A 13,135-nucleotide genomic window follows, 5' to 3' on the forward strand; every position below is an offset into this window, starting at 1 on the left:
CTCCCCCTCTCTTTCAGTCCCTCTGCCCCCAATTCCCCTTCTCACTCCCTCTCCCCCAACTCCCCTTCTCACTCCCTCTCCCCCAACTCCCCTTCTCACTCCCTCTCTCTCACTCACTCTCCCTTTGTCACTCCCTCTCCCCCACTCCCCTTCTCACTCCCTCTCTCACTCACTCTCCCCTTCTCATTCCCTCTTCCCCTCTCTTCACTCCCTCTCTCTCACTCTCCCTTTGTCACTCCCTCTCCCCCTCACTCTCTCTTTCTCAGTCCCTCTCCCCCACTCCCCTTCTCACTCACTCTCCCTTTCTCACTCCCTCCCTCTTCCCCACTCTTCACTCACTCTCCCTTTCTCACTCCCTCCCTCTTCCCCTCTCTTCACTCACTCTCCCTTTCTCACTCCCTCTCCCTCCCTCACTCACTCCCTCTCCCTTTCTCACTCCCTCCCTCTCTCCATCACGCTGACCTGGCGACGTTGTCACCGCTCTCTCTCTCATCATTCAGCAGCAGCGACGCAAAGACGAAGGAGACGCAGGTTTTCTGGCTCGATGCTGCGGGTCGGAGGCAGTCCCTCCGCCCGGACTCTCCCAAAGCTGGAGCCGTGGAGCCGGGGCACAGGGAGCGGCAGGTTCCTCCGGGAGCCCTGAGCAACTCGGTAAGTGACGGTGCGACGGTGAGCGACAGGCCGGGGTCGGGGAGATTGTGCAGGTTTTGGGGGTGGGGGCTGGGAAGGGACATTACATCACCTGGTAAAGAAATAGCCAGTGCATTTCGTGTTGCGATGTGGAGAGAGCGGGGTTAGTGCATGAGCACAGAGCAGTGCTGTTGATGAGCAAGGGGGAGTTGGAGCTTGGAAGTGGTACCTTCATACCGCAGCGTAGCTGCATCAAGAGCGGAGGAGGAGCTGCTGTTTCTGCAGCATCCTTATCAGTGAAGGCCCACAGCTCAATCCCAAACAACACTGCTGCTGTCAGTCTTGCTCTGTGCCCAGTATTTGTTTTAAAAATATAAATCTTTACTTCTCGTGCGCCCAGAATATTCAAACAACGTCACAGAAGTGAAGAACATGATCTAGTCGATAAATTAGACTGCTCCTTGTGGGATCTTACTGTGTAATAACTGACTCTTCCTCATTGCCTACTGTGGCTAGAGTCCAGGAGGAATTATTGGCTGCAAAACGCTCCTGAGCTCACAAAAAGTATTATAAATTGTACAGAACTGGTATCTTCTCAAAACTTCTGAGCTTCCAACATTTCAAGAGAATTGAAAGGGATAACAATATTTTGCCAGTGCCAGAAGAGATTGCAGTTTGGTGGAAACGGGACTCTAATTGACAGAGATATTGCCATGATGAATGTGCCAGTTGATGTTGATTGTCAGTTAATGGTCAAGCTTCAGTAGGTTTGATATTTCTTCTGAATTCTCCCTGATGAGCGCAAAACAGAAAAAACTTCAACAAATTATGTTTTCTTTTCCCTCAACAAAATATGCTTTTCCCCACGAATGCAAAAGTCATTACATAAATGAAAGTCCCTTAGCTCGTATGTCTGAGCACACGGTTTACTTGTGCCACACATCCACCTTTAGACATTAGCTTAAATTTTTTATTGTACACTATTTGGAGAAGTATAGTTAGCATTAGTTGGTGTAAGGCATTCTAGTTATAATGGTGTTGGATCAGTGCTGTAACTAATGTTCCCACAAATCTGTGAAGGCATGGGTCTGTGGCACATCGCAGTTGACATCGGCACACTATTTGCAATATTGACTTCCACACACGTACCTCAGACATCTGTGCTGAAGAAAAACAAATTACCAGAAACACTGACTGTAACCATGTCAATTAATGCAATTGAATTTAATAAATTTACTACTCAGCAGGTCAGGAAGTATCTATGGAGAGAGAAAAAGACCAAAAGATCTGATCTGTTGTCAGTGTTTCAGTTCAGATCTTTTATCTGAACTGGTCAAGGTATGAAATGTGACAGGTTTAAAAGTCTTGAGGCTGGGAAAGGTGGAAAGGGAGGTCTGATCTGATGACAAATTACATTAATATCACCTGCTTTCTCTCTTATCTCAGACTTTGATTTTGTTTAGCACCTGTAACATTCCTAACATTTTCTGATTCTGGTGAAGAGTTCTTATTCTAAAATGTTAAATCTATTTTTGCTTAACAGATGCAGCCTGACCTGCTGACCTCAGCAGTAAAAGAGCTGCAGGCACTATGTGAGGGAAAACAGTTGAATTTCTGTGTTGTTGTGAGCAATAGTTATCCTCAAACAGGTTACAAAAAGTAGGTTATCTGCTCATTAATTTCAAAATTTGTAGGATCTATCTCTGGATGAAATGGCTGTTCTGTTTCCTGAGTGATTCTTCAAATATATTTGATAGGCTGTAAAGTAGGGACATTCTGAAAACATAAAAGTAGTTATATCAATACTTTTTATAGCTTCAATTAAGTTACTAGTGCCTTCAGAAGATTCAGTGGTTCCTTAGTGGGGTTCGTGGTTGCAAATAAATTGCTGAGCCATCTAACTGTTGCCTTAATGCGCCACAGTTTTAATCAGGAAGCCTAACCTGGAGCAAAAACGGAACTTACTGGAGAAACTCAGCAGATGTTCTGAAGAAGGCTCACTTGACTCGAAAGTTTGGTTCTGTTTTTCTCTCCATAGATGCTGCCAGACCTGTGAGTACCTCCAGCAATTTCTGTTTATGTTTTGGATTTTTAGCATCTGCAGTTTTTTGCTTTATTTTAGCACCTAAATTACAGTCTCTGTTCTGACAGAATATGATATTGATGTTTCCCCTAGAGTACTGTTCTAGTCTTAGCACTTTGAGATTAAGTTGGAGGTCAAAGTCATCTTTAGACTACCGTCCCTTGTTGATGTTGACTATGAGGATAGGCATAGCCACTACATTGTCAAAACCAGTCTTCTGAGCTTCCAGTGCATTGACTGCGTCAGGCTCAACTGCACCACATTTGAAAGCAATATCTACACAGAATGATGTGGACATTACAGCCCTGATACACGCTATTCAGCCCCAACTGGTATGTACTCCACTAAAAATCTCCTCCACTGTACAAGTAGCAAATATTAACACTGGAGGGTTTGGGTTATTAAGACAGACTAGGCAGGCTGGGACTTTTTTCCCTGGAGCATGGGAGGCTGAGGGGTGACCTCAGAGAGGTTTATGAAATCATGAGGAGCATAGGTAAGGTGAATAGCCAAGGGTCTTTCCCCAGGGTAGGGGAATCCAAAACTAGAGAGCATAGGCTTAAGGGGAAAGATGTAGAAGTGACCTGGGGGACGGGGGGTGTAACATTTTCATGCAGAGCGTAGTGTGTATATGGAAGGAGCTGCCAGAGGAAGTGGTAGAGGCTGGTACAATTACAACATTTAAAAGACATTTAAATAGTTACATGGATAAGAAATGATGAGAGGAATTTGGGCCAAAGTGAAGACAAATGGGACTAATTAAGTTTAGGAAACCTGATTGACATGGACAAGTTGGCCTGAAGGGCTTGTTTACATTCTGTATGACTCTGACTCTATTAGGCAAATACACCACCATACGGTCAAGGTGTTAACAAAAGTATAATTAGAAATTATACTAATCTAGAACTAGAGGATAATTTGTGTAGTTTAAATGAAGAGAAATTGCTTGATTCACAAGCTTGTAGATTTTTGACCCAGTGACTTGTGGATGGTAAGTTGTTATTGAAACAAATGTGATGAATGTCAGGTGAATTCTTCAAGCAAAAACCAGGACAATTAAGTAAAAGGGGGGAAAGAGTGAGAAGTTATTTATTATATTCACTCAAGAGACATAGGTGTTGCTGGCTGGGTCAGCATTTCGTACGCATCCCTACTTGCCCTTGAGAAGGTGGTGGTGAGCTGCCTTCTTGAACTGCTGCAGTCCATGTACTGTAGGTAAAGCCAAAATGCCCCTTAGGGAGGGGTTCCAGGATTTTGACCCACTGGCCATGAAGAAACAGCTTTAGATTTTGAAGTCAAAATAGTTGTGGCTTGGAGGGAAACTTGCAGGTGGTGTTCCCATGTATCTGCTGCCCTTGTCCTTCTAGATGGAAGTGGTTGTGGGTTTGGAAGGTGCTACCTAAGGACCTTTGGTGAATTTCTGCAGTGCATCTTATAAATAGCGCACACTGCTGCTTTGTGGAATGAGTGAATGCCAGTCAAGGGGGCTGTTTTGTCCTGAATGGTGTCAAACTACTTGACTGTTGTTGGAGCTGCACCCAAATGAGTGTATGAGAGACTGGAATGACATGAAAGGAAAACAAAAATCTTCTATAGACATAAACAGTAAGTAGATAGTATGATAATAAAATGTGAGGCTCATTTTATTATCTTGGAGTCTCTAGCATCTGCAGTTCCCATTATCAGTAGATAGTATGAAGTGAGTTGGATCCTATTAAGAACAAAGAAAATGATATATGTTGGAGGCTGAGGGCAAGTCTAGAATGCTTAATGGGAGCACTGTATCAGTGTCTTGCTTTTCCGTGGATAGCCACTTTGTTGCCGTGGAGAGGTTTGAGTGTTCCCAAGAATGATGCCCTCAGAAGCTGGACAGGTTTAAATATACCTAATACGAAGGAGGATGGTTGTGGTTTTTGTTGGGAAATAACTGCTGGCTTAGCTAGTAATGCCCACATCCCGTGAATGAATAATTAAAATAATTTGCTCGTAAAGTACTTTGGAATATCCTGGGGTTGTGAAAACAATAAATTGTAATGTTTTTTGTAGCATTTCCTATGTGAAGAAAACCTACTGGAGAGTTTAGGTGATGAAGAAAGCAGGTGCATAGACAAAGGAGCAGGAAGAAGTGGGAGGAGGATTAAGACAAAGTGGAACAAGCCAAAGGAAAGAATAAAGGAGTTGGCAAGGCAAGGGAGATTTTGTAGAAAAATTCCAAAAGGGCAGATGTGGAATGATTGGAGGAATTTTCACCAATATGGATGAAGAAACAGGGAGCAAACAGTCATTTAGAAGAACAGCAGTATTTAGTGAAATTCTGGTGCAGACCCCTCAGACAAATTAGAGATGGCCCTGAAGGTTTTGAAAACTAAACCCTAAGGGCACCCTCCTGGAGCCACCTCTAGTCTTTAATAAAAAAAAACGAAAGAACTGCGGATGCTGTAAAACGGAAAATGCTGAAAAATCTCAGCAGGTCTGGAGGCATCTGTGAAGAGAAATCAGAGTTAACGTTTTGGGTCCGGTGACCCTTCCTCAGAACCAGTCTCCAACCATTGACAATAGTTTCATGATCATCAGTAGACTCTTAATTCCAGACTTTTATTGAATTTAAATTCCACCATCTGCTGTGGCAGGGTATCGTCCTTCTGAAGTATAGTCACTAAAGGGGAAATGCCACACTCAATTTGTGCTTAGCTCTTCCCACAAATAGAAGTGTGGAATATCAGATCATCTTTTACGGTGATATTGATTGAGGGACAGCTTTCGTTTAGACACCTGCTTTCCCATGAAATAGTAGTGGAGATGTTTTATATCCAGTTGAGGGGGCAAACTGACCTCGGTTTAACATCTAATCAAAGAAAGAAAGCACCTCCAGCTGTGTACCACTGCTTCAGTACCACACTGGGATGTTAACCTGGATAGTTAGAGTCATGACTTTGGATTGAGCCTTAAACACATGATATTCTGACTCAGAGCCCAGCAAGCTACTTGAGGCAGAGATAATACATGTTACTTGTGGCACTTGATGGATATACCTTCGTAATAACAACAGGTGTGATGGTTGGTATAGGGTTAGAGTGCATTGGGGTCAAAGATCTGGAAATCATATTTTAAAAAATCAAAAATATTATAAGAAGAAAGCTGTTGAACAAGCCAGCATGAAAATCATAGAACTGTACAACTGAGAAGGAGGCTATCTGACCCATCATGTCTTAAATCTAATTAAACCCACCCTTGCGGTTTCCCCTACAGTCTGACTGGTCTTTGGCAGTTACTTCCCTCTCCAGTTTAAATTTGTCCAATTTACGGAGCTAACCAATCCCAGCTTTTGCACCTTAATAACTGAGTTACGGTGAGTAGTTCTTGGACCTATCTCTTACTCAGAGGGTCCCTGAATTAAACATTTTTCTTGGTTGGAAATGCCACTATACTTCCGTTAGATTTGCAGATAGAGAAAACCTGTTCCCTATCGCTCAGGCACTGCAGGTTGCCTTGTGTGATTGGCTGCCTTCATTAGTCCTAAACTGGGCCACGAAAGTAAGACATTGACATGTACAGCAAAATAAGGAAGCTGTGCAACCGTGTCTCATCTTCCATCCGAGGAGCTTCCTTTTATCCCTATCCCTATTAACACCAAGTGCAATTAGAAGAATTTCTTTGGCATTGTGCCTTTATGATGTTAGGATGACCCACTGCATATGCAGCCAATTAAATACTAATGAAGTGTAGCTGTTGTGATGCAAGAAGCATGGCGGCCAATTTGTGCACAGCAAGTTCCCATGAGCAGCAATGTGGCAATGATTTGTAGGAGGGATATTAATTCAGTGATAACTATTGGTTAAGACATGGCCACATTTCTTGCAGGTTGCATTCTCAGGATGAAGCTGTCATTTTTGATTGATCATTAGTACTTTATGCAGTCAAATGGCTGGTTGGACCATTGCCAGAGACCTTTCTTATTATTATAGTTATTGATTCAGGGGTCTGAACCTCTAGGTCAGTAAAGCAAACACCACAGTACAATAACCAAGGCCATTTCCTTCCTCATCAATCTGTTCTTTGAAATTTTATTGAATTATGTCTGCAGATTATAGATACATATCCACTGTCTTTCCTTAATCATTCATGCTTTATTTATTCAGGAGGACTCTATTAGGCTCCTTGTTTGGAGACTAGCTTTCAAACTTCCCTGTAGACCTGCTCTGAACAGCTCCTGTTTCTCCGCAAGGTTACATACAGTCTCATATAACGCTGGCAGCTTGCCAAGTGCTGAAAGATAATACACTGGTCCTCAATTTATTTGCTTATCACTGGTGAGCATGAATCACTAAAAGCTGACATCCAGGTTCATTGGGTTCTGGGAAGGCAAATGGAAATTTGGTCTTCATTTCAAAGGGAATGGAGCATAAAAATAGGGATATCTTGAAAAACTATACAATACACTAGCGAAACCACATCTGGACTACTGTGAATAGTTTTGATTCCTTTATCTAAGGAAAGTTTCAGTTGCAAATAAGAACAGAAATTGCTGGAGAAACTCAGCAGGTCTGGCAGCACCTGTGGAAAGAAAACAGAGTTAATGTTCAATGACCCTTCATCAGAAGCTTCAGTTATACAAGGCATTTTTAAGACCAGAGCGGATGAATTAATCATGCAGATAGATGAAAACAGGTAAAATATAGATAGGATTACAAAGACATGGCTTCAGGGTGACTAGAGATGGTGACTAAATATCCAAGGGGTGTTAAGTACTTAGGAAGGATAGACAAAAAGGAAAACAAGATGGATTTGCATTACTGGTTAAAGAAGAAATTGATGCAATAGTGAGCAAGGATATTAACTCTGACAATGTGGAATCTGTATGGGTAGAGCTGAGAAACATGAAGAGACACAAACATTAGGGTGGGTTAAATCCAGACCCCAAACAGTAGGCATAATATTGGGAATGGTATTAAAAAGAAAATTAGAAATGCACGCAATCAAGGAGCATCTATAATTTTGGATAACTTTAATCTGCATGTATATAAAATTTGTAAGGATACTGATCAGACCATTCTCAACTAGGTATTGTGTAATGAGGAAGGAACATTTGGAAATCTAATATTGAGAGCCCCCTTAGGGTGAGTGACCATAATGTGATCAAATTTTTCATCAAGCTGGAGAGTGACTGATTCTGTAACTAGGGTCCTGAAGCTAAGTAGTTTAAACTACAATTGTAAAAGGTTGGAGTCAGTTATGATAGATTAGGGAAAGTTACTTAAAGGGATGTTGAAAAGGTATTGGTAAATGTTTAAATAGCACATGGGTGAGCTCCAACGATTGTTCATTCCTATCTGGCCCAAAAGTAAAATGGGAAAGTGGCCAAACCACGACTTATAAGGGAAATTAGAGATAGTGTTAGATCAGAAACCATAACCACACTCCCCTACATCAAAGACATTTCCAAAATGACTGCCAGACTACTCGGACCCCTTGGCATCAGGGTAGCCCACAAACCCACCAACACACTAAAACAGCAGCTAATGAACTTAAAAGACCCTATATAGACAACAAGCAAAACAAACGTCATCTACAAAATACCTTGCAAGAACTGTGACAAACACTACATTGGACAAACTGGCAGAAAGCTAGCCACCAGGATACATGAACATCAACTAGCCACAAAACGACATGACCCACTATCACTCGGCTCCTTACATACAGATAAGGAAGGACACCACTTTGATTGGGACAACACATCCATCCTAGGACAAGCCAAACAGAGACATGCACGAGAATTCCTAGAAGCAAGGCATTCCAACCAGAACTCCATCAACAAACACATTGATTTGGAGCCCATCTACCACCCTCTGAGAAAAAGAACAGGAAATGACATCACCAACCCAAGGAAACCTAAACAGATAAATAGAAAGCGGGACATAACACCAGCGCTTCGTCGGAGGCTCACTGATGATGTTACCTAGAATGGTGATGAAACGTCTGAAAACTAACCTTCCAGCTCAGTGAGCAAACTCACATCCAGAACCTCAACCTGAGCTACAAATCTTCTCAAAACTCGCTAATGAATGGTGTGCCGGGCTGAAAGAGCTGAATGGCCTACTCCTGCTCCTACTTTCTAATTACTTTGTATATCTGTGACCACATGTACTGTACTGGCCATCATACATACAGAAGGATGTTAATGCATTGGAAGCAGGGAGCTGACAGCCTTGTGGTATTATCTCTGGACCGTTAATGCAGAGACCCAGGCAATGTTCTAGGGATCTGTGTTCAAATCTGCCACAGCAGATGTTGGAATTGAATCCAGTAAAAATCTGGAATTATGAGTCTAATGATGACCATGTATCAATTGTCAGAAAAACCCATCTTGCTCGCTAATGTCCTTCAGGGAAGGAAACTGCCATCCTTACCTGGTCTGGCCTACATGTGATTCCAGACCCACAGCAATGTGGGTGACTCTTAACTGCCCTCTGGGCAAATAGGGATGAGGAATAAATGATGGCCTGGCTAGTGATGTCGTCATTGTGTGAATGAATAAGAAGTAGTTCAGGGAAGATTTGCTAAACTAATACCTGGAATATGTGGATTGCCTTATAAGGAAAGGCTGTACACGCTGGGCTTGTATCTTCTGAAGTTTTGAAGAGTCAGAGGTGACTTAATTGAAACAAATAAGATCCTGAGGAGACTTGACAGTGTGGATGTCAACAGGATGTTTCCTCTTAAAGGAAAATCTAGAACTAAGGTTCACAGTTTACAATTAAGAGGCTGCTTCTTAAAACAGAGATAGGGAAACACATTTTTCTTTCAGAATGTTGTGAGATTTTGAAATTCTGTTCCTCAAAAGTCTGCAGTGGTTGCAGTATCTTTAAATATTTTTAATCAGATGTGCGTAGATTCTTAATGACCAAGGGCATGACAGATTCTCAGGGGTATGCAGCAATGTAGAGTTGAAGTTAAAATTAGATCAACTATAGTCTTATTAAATGATGGAGCAGACTTGAAGGACCGAGTGGCCCAGTTTTATTCCTTGTTCATATGTTCCTATTAAAGATATATATACTGAATTCACTAAATGACAGGTATGGAGAGATTTTATTACGAGGAGAGGTTATGCAGGTTGGACCTGTACTCATTAGAGTTTAGAAGAATGAGGCGAGATTTTATTGAAAAATAAAAGAATTCTTAACAGGCTTGTGGAAAGGTAGTGGGAGAGTCTATGGCCAGAGGGCATAATCTCAGAGTAAAGAGAAGCCCATTTATGACAGAAATGAAGAAGAATCATGCAATTTTAGGAATGAGTGGATTTTATCGAAAATTTGTTCCTCACATCAGCATGTTAGCTGCATCTTGAATAAATTTGTTATGAAAACAAGCAGAAGTGGTGAGTTCAGCAGAGTGCTCAGCAGATAATTTGAAGCCAGTCCTAATAAATTAACCTCAGTTGGCTGTTACTATGCTTGTGAAACCTTTAAAAATGGCAAGTGATCTTAGTGACTTGGGAAAAGGTGCAGCCTTATTATGAAATTGTGAATCCAAAATAAAAAAGCAAGTGGGGAACGTTTTAATGAAATTAAACTATTCTCGGTGGAAGTATTCTCTCCTGAAAAAGGAAATTTTGGGATAATTGCTGGCTCTTCAGCACTTTGAAGACAATGTCCACATAGTTGTGATCAAGTATTAGTCTATACTGAACATAATCTGCTAGTGTTCGTTGAAAAGTTTAAGACTTAGAATGCAAGACAATTCAGATGGAGTCTATTAATTCAACTATTCAAAGTACAGATTGTTCACATTCCTGGTAAAGAAAAAGTGATCGCAGATGCCTTTTCCCAATTTAAAATGATGAAATGTTAAGGATTTAAGATGTATGTGGGAGAATGAGGAAAAATGATTACAAGCCTTAGTTTTGTTATCTATGTGTCACAGACCTTGTGATGAAATGCATTTTTTAAATGACATTTTATCTCTCCTAAGGGTGGAGGTGTGTAAAGACCACATCTTTCCATATCCTTTCTTTTTGTGTAGTGGACTAAAAGAGGAATGTGCTGCTTTAAGCTAAGGATTATGGATGTGAGTTTGCTCGCTGAGCTGGAAGGTTAGTTTTCAGACGTTTTGTCACTTTTTTTTAAATTTGAAAAAATATACTTTATTCATAAGATGTACAAAAAGTAAAACATATTTACACACCTACCCAATCATGCAAGCCGCTCCGGGTCACCCAGGGGGTACGTACACCAACTAAAGGAAAAAAAAGACAAAGAAGAAAAAAAAACAAAGCAAAGAAAATACCCCGGCAGTCATCACCCCGCACAGTCCCAGTTGGCACCCTGACCAGTTGGGGAAGGCGCCAGCTGGGCCCAGTTACCAGATAGGACCCTTTTTTCTATTCTGGACGAGGGGTTTCATACGGTAGTCTTTCCCCAACGCGCCTTGGCGGCGGCTGCCCCAAGCTTTAGCAACCAACCTCCTGTCCTGCACGTAGGCGATCGTATCCCTGATGACCGCGAGGCTCTCAGAGATCTTCCTGCTTGGCACAGCACAGATTTGGTCAGGGTGAATCACCGACTCCAGGACAGACCTGACCTGGTTGGCTATGACCTTGGCTATGACCTACGTCCCTCAGCACGTAGTCCTGGACCTTGGTGTGCGCCAGTCTGCAACATTCGGTCGGGGTCAGTTCTTTCAGCTGGCAGACCAGCAAGTTGCGGGCAAACCAAAGAGCGTCTTTCACCTCATTGATGGTCCTCCAGGCGGTTGGTCTCGGTGTGCGTCCCCGGAAACAGCCCGTAGAGCACGGAGTCCCGCGTCACGGAGCTGCTCGGGACGAACCTCGACAAATACCACTGCATCCCCCTCCAGACCTCCTGCGCATAGGCACACTCCAGAAGGAGGTGATCAACAGTCTCGTCCCCCCTGCAGCCACCTCGAGGGCAGCGTGCGGTGGTGCAGAGATTCCGGGCATGCATAAAGGATCTCACTGGCAGAGCCCCTCTCACCGCCAGCCAAGCAATGTCCTTGTGCTTGTTTGAAAGTTCTGGCGATGAGGCATTCTGCCAAACGACTTTGGCAGTCTGCGCGGGGAACCACACGACGGGATCCACCCTCTCCTTTTCCCGAAGGGTCTCGAGGATACTACGTGCTGACCACCGCCTGACGGCCTTGTGGTCAAAGGTGTTTCCTTTCAAAAATTTCTCCACGAAGGACAGGTGGTACGGAATGGTCCAACTACTTGGAGCGTTCCGTGGCAAGGAGGCCAGGCCCATCCTTCGCAACACCAGGGACAGGTAGAACCTCAGTAAGTAGTGACACTTGGTGTTTGTGTACTGAGGATCTATGCACAGCTTGATGCAGCCACACACAAAGGTAGCCGTCAGGGCGAGGGTGGCGTTCGGTACGCCCTTTCCCCCATTTTCCAGGTCTTTGTACATGGTGTCCCTGCAAACCCGGTCCATCCTCGACCCCCAAATGAAGTGGAAGATGGCCCAGGTGACCGCAGCGGCGCAGGTCCAGGGATAGGCCAGGCTTGCGCCACATACAACAGTACCGAAAGCCCCTCGCACCTGACAACCAGGTTCTTACCCGCGATGGAGAGGGACCGGAGCGTCCACCTGCCCAGCTTCTGCTTCAGTTTGGTGATACGCTCCTCCCAAGCCTTAGTGCACGCTCCAGCTCCACCGAACCAAACACTCAGCACCTTCAGGTAGTCTGTCCTGACGGTGAAGGGGATGAAGGAGCGGTCGTCCCAGTTCCTGAAGAACATGACCTCGCTCTTACCCCTATTGACTTTGGCACCCAAGGCCAGTTCAAACTGGCCACAGATGTCCAACAGCCTACTCATCGACTGACGATCGGTGCAGAAGACGGCGACATCGTCCATGTACAGGGAGGTCTTGACCTGAAGACCTCCGCTGCCTGGGCTAGTCACGCCCTTCAGGCTCACGTCCTTCCTGATGAATGCGGCGAAGGGCTCCACACAGCACACGAACAAGGCAGGAGAGAGCGGGCAGCCCTGCCTGACTCCAGATCTGACGGGAAAACTGTCCGATTCCCACCCATTGATCGAGACTGCGCTAACGATGTTGGCGTAGAGCAGCCGGATCCAATTGCGGATGCCCTCCCCGAACCCCAAAATGGAGAGGACGTCCCTCATGTAAGCATGAGAGACCCTGTCAAAGGCCTTCTCCTGGTCCAGGCTGACGAGGCCGGTGTCCAACCTCCTGTCCTGCACGTAGGCGATCGTATCCCTGATGACCGCGAGGCTCTCAGAGATCTTCCTGCTTGGCACAGCACAGATTTAGTCAGGGTGAATCACCGACTCCAGGACAGACCTGACCTGGTTGGCTATGACCTTGGCCAGGATTTTGTAGTCCACGTTCAATAGTGAAATGGGACGCCAATTCTTAATTTCTTCCCTCTCCCCCTTCC

The 13,135-nt window shown here is 44.0% G+C and overlaps 1 protein-coding gene across 2 annotated transcripts in view; it reads left to right on the forward strand.

Moving 5' to 3' along the window:
* The first annotated feature begins 307 nt into the window (after positions 1–307).
* Positions 308–13,135, forward strand: part of LOC125461452 (syntaphilin-like) — a 45,172-nt gene continuing 32,344 nt past the window's right edge. Inside the window, exons 1-2 of one of the 2 annotated variants that reach the window (XM_048550249.2) lie at positions 308–651; positions 2,554–2,682. The gene's annotated coding sequence lies outside the window, so the exon portion shown is untranslated. The remainder of the gene's footprint in view (positions 652–2,553; positions 2,683–13,135) is intronic. The other variant, XM_048550248.2, reaches the window with a different exon arrangement.

Source organism: Stegostoma tigrinum, chromosome 19, assembly GCF_030684315.1.
Source record: "Stegostoma tigrinum isolate sSteTig4 chromosome 19, sSteTig4.hap1, whole genome shotgun sequence".
Lineage (NCBI taxonomy): Eukaryota > Metazoa > Chordata > Chondrichthyes > Orectolobiformes > Stegostomatidae > Stegostoma > Stegostoma tigrinum.